Source organism: Triticum dicoccoides, chromosome 1B, assembly GCF_002162155.2.
Source record: "Triticum dicoccoides isolate Atlit2015 ecotype Zavitan chromosome 1B, WEW_v2.0, whole genome shotgun sequence".
Taxonomy (NCBI): Eukaryota; Viridiplantae; Streptophyta; class Magnoliopsida; order Poales; family Poaceae; genus Triticum; species Triticum dicoccoides.
In genome coordinates, this window is record NC_041381.1 from 420,588,732 (window position 1) to 420,592,075 (window position 3,344).

A 3,344-nucleotide genomic window follows, 5' to 3' on the forward strand; every position below is an offset into this window, starting at 1 on the left:
CTCCATTGGGACGTCGTCGTCCTCCGGCTGCCTGCCGGCCAGCCGGTCGGCAGCAATGGCTGCTATCTCCTTGTGGTCCGTCGTCCGACCGTCCCGAAGAGCGCTGGAGCGCGAGGAAGCCATGGTGGGCAGTAGTGGTGTGGACAGGAGAAAGGCAACAGATGCGGATGACTGCGGCTATGGCCGGCGCAGGAGTTTATATAGCAATGGTGGGCGGGTGGAGGGACGGACGTGTGACGCCGGAGTAGCCGCCTCGGCAACCGTGTATCATTAATGTGTGCGGCAGATGGACAGACGGATGGCACTTGTGTCATTTGAAGGCGGAGCAATCGCCTGCACCAGGAAGCGGGGCGGCCGGCGCTGACTGTTTCGGGCGGAAAGCGCGCGCGGGCGAGGAGATCACTTTACTTGGATAGGATGACAATGGGGACCCACCAGGTCCATAGCCTCACGTACGCAAGTACCTCCTTATTATATATATATATATATATATATATATATATATATATATATATATATATATGTATATATATATAACAATAATTTATTTTGCTTCCTCCGGGTTTCCTGACATCACGGTCCCACACCATTGTCTACCTATGTACTCCCTCCTTTCCGGTTTATAGGGCTTATCTCAAAATTTTAGTTTTTCCATTTTATAAGGCCCAATTTGGTTGTTTTCCTCACATGTTCAGATTCCAAGGTGCATTAAATCATTGCATGCAAGTATTAAGAGAAAATTGACCAATGCATGTACTTTATGCATGCATGCATTGCAATTAATGCATTGATAAACATAATTTTTTGAGGATAACAAGAGCATTAATTAGGTGCTTTTGCAAAACTAGAAAAAGTATTCCACCACTCGCCATCTACCTTGATTGGTGAGATTTTTGAATTGAGCATTATAAACCGGAAAGGAGGGAGTAGTCAATAAACGAGAGAACTGCACAAGAAGCGGCCGACAGCTGGGACCAAGCAGCTCGAGCAGTATTTGTGTTTTTCAGGTGTGAGCACTGCAGAGTTTTTCGATGTTTACCCCAGATATTAATTTTTCTCCTCTGAACAACAACAAAAACATCGCTGTAGGTATTAACTGGGCGGGTTGTGGCCCGTCTAGCCCAGGCCAGATATCCAGCCCAGATATTAATTTTTTTCAAGCTGAAAATGGCTAGCCCAGCTATACTTTTTTTAGGAATACCCAGGCAAGGTCAAGTTGTTATTCTCCGCCCCGCTGGGCTGCAAATCTTTCCTAGGAGGGATGCATTAGGCTTAACAAGAAAATGGGCTTTAAGAAATAATAAATGGGATGTAATTATAAAAACTGGGTAGTAACTATAAAAAAATGCACGAAACAGTGATTACTTTATAAAATATTATTTTTGGAATATTGAAAATTTTAATTTCATTCATTGTTGCGAGCGGAATGTTTCGTTGGATTTTTACGCAATATAAATTTATATTGAAATTGTATTTAATCTGGCTAAAATTTCGGGATAAAAATATTCGGATCCCATCAAAATGTGGGAAATTTTATTGAATTCTGTTTTGAACGGTTGGTTGAAATGGGCTGTACTTTTAACAAACAGTAAATGGGCTGTAGTAAATTCCATTAGAATTCAAAAATGGGCTACACATTCTTACAAATCTCAAATGGGCTATAAGTTCGCTGCCACACACTTCTGGCCTTACTAAGTTGACGCGTCCCCTAAAAAATAGAGTTGACGGGTATGCAAGGCTTTGTCAACTTATAGTCAACACACGGTTCTAGCAGAAGTGGCCGTTGGATGTCCATCCAACCGATGTCGTGCTTCTTCTTCAATCTCGGATATTCTAGCTTCACCCGCCCAAAAAATGATTCATCCCCCTGACATCTGGGGCGCACCATTTCGAAAGCTGACCTGTGGGCCTACTAAGTTGATGTACCAAGGGCTTTGTCAACTTAGTCAATATAAATGATTCTAGCTGCAGTGACTGTACGATGTCCATCCAACGGCCATCGTGCTTCTTCAACCTCTGGTCTTCTTGCTCCAGCCGCCCAAAGCAGCGCCGGTCGTGCCACCTGCTCCTGCCTCCTATGGCCGGCTGTGCTGCCACGGAGGCCTCACCGCCCCCTACTACTCCCACCGCTGGCCAGGCCATCCCTCCACTCACCCACTAACCCACACCCCCTATTATTCTATGGCGACGGCAGCGCAGCCGAACCAGTGAACCCTCATACTCCTCTCCGCGTGTGCATCCAATGCCGCGTCTTCCCCGGATCCGCGTTGTCCCCTTCCTAGGCCTCGCCGTCGTCCACCGCCGTGGTGCTCTCGGCGCGGCGTGGTCAATGTGGTCAAGGAACGACTTCCATCGGACGTGGACTGTACGTGGAGAGGCTGACAGCTGGGTCCACGGCAGCCGCAAGGAAGTGCCTCCTTATTACGCGCAAAATAATTATTCCTCCACCTGACAGCGGGGACCCATCGGACGGGCCACCGTATTTTGCGAAAAAAATGATTCGCCCCCTGACCGCTGGGACCCACGAGCTACATCTTTGCACGCAAGGAAGTGCGTCCGAAAAAAAATGATTCGCCCCCCTGACCGCTGGGACCCACCAGCTACTTCTTCGCACGCAAGGAAGTGCGTCCGAAAAAAATGATTCGCCCCCCGACTGCTGGGACCCACCAGCTACACCTTCGCACGCAAGGAAGTGCGTCCGGGCAAAAAAAACGATTCGCCCCCCTGACTGCTGGGACCCAGCAGCTACACCTTCGCACGCAAGGAAGTGCGTCCGGGCAAAAAAATGATTCACCCCCCTGACTGCTGGGACCCAGCAGCTACACCTTCGCACGCAAGGAAGTGCGTCCAAAAAAAATGATTCGCCCCCCTGACTGCTGGGACCCACCAACTACATCTTCACTGGCAAGGAAGTGCCTGACAGTCGGGACCCACCTGGTCGAAGCGTACGTAGCGTTGTCATCCTGGTCGCGAACGTGTACGTACATGCTGGTCGATGTAGAGGCGCGCACGTGTCGTAGTAGAGGCGCGCACGTGTCGTAGTAGAGGCGCACACATAGCATGTACACATACGTACAGCGGCCAGGGTGCAAGAAAGAAAATATGATCACGTATGTGTACATACGGGCGGGGTCTCGAACGCCTAGTCGCGCATACCGCAAAACGGAGGAAACGGACCTCCTACGGTCGAAACGGGGGTCCTGTTGATTGGGAGGGGTGTGGCGTACCGCAAAACGGAGGAAACAGACCTCCTACGGTCGAAACGGGGGTCCTGTTGATCGGGAGGGGTGTGGCGTACCGCCAAACGGATGAAGCGGACCTCCTACGGTCGAAACGGGGGTCCT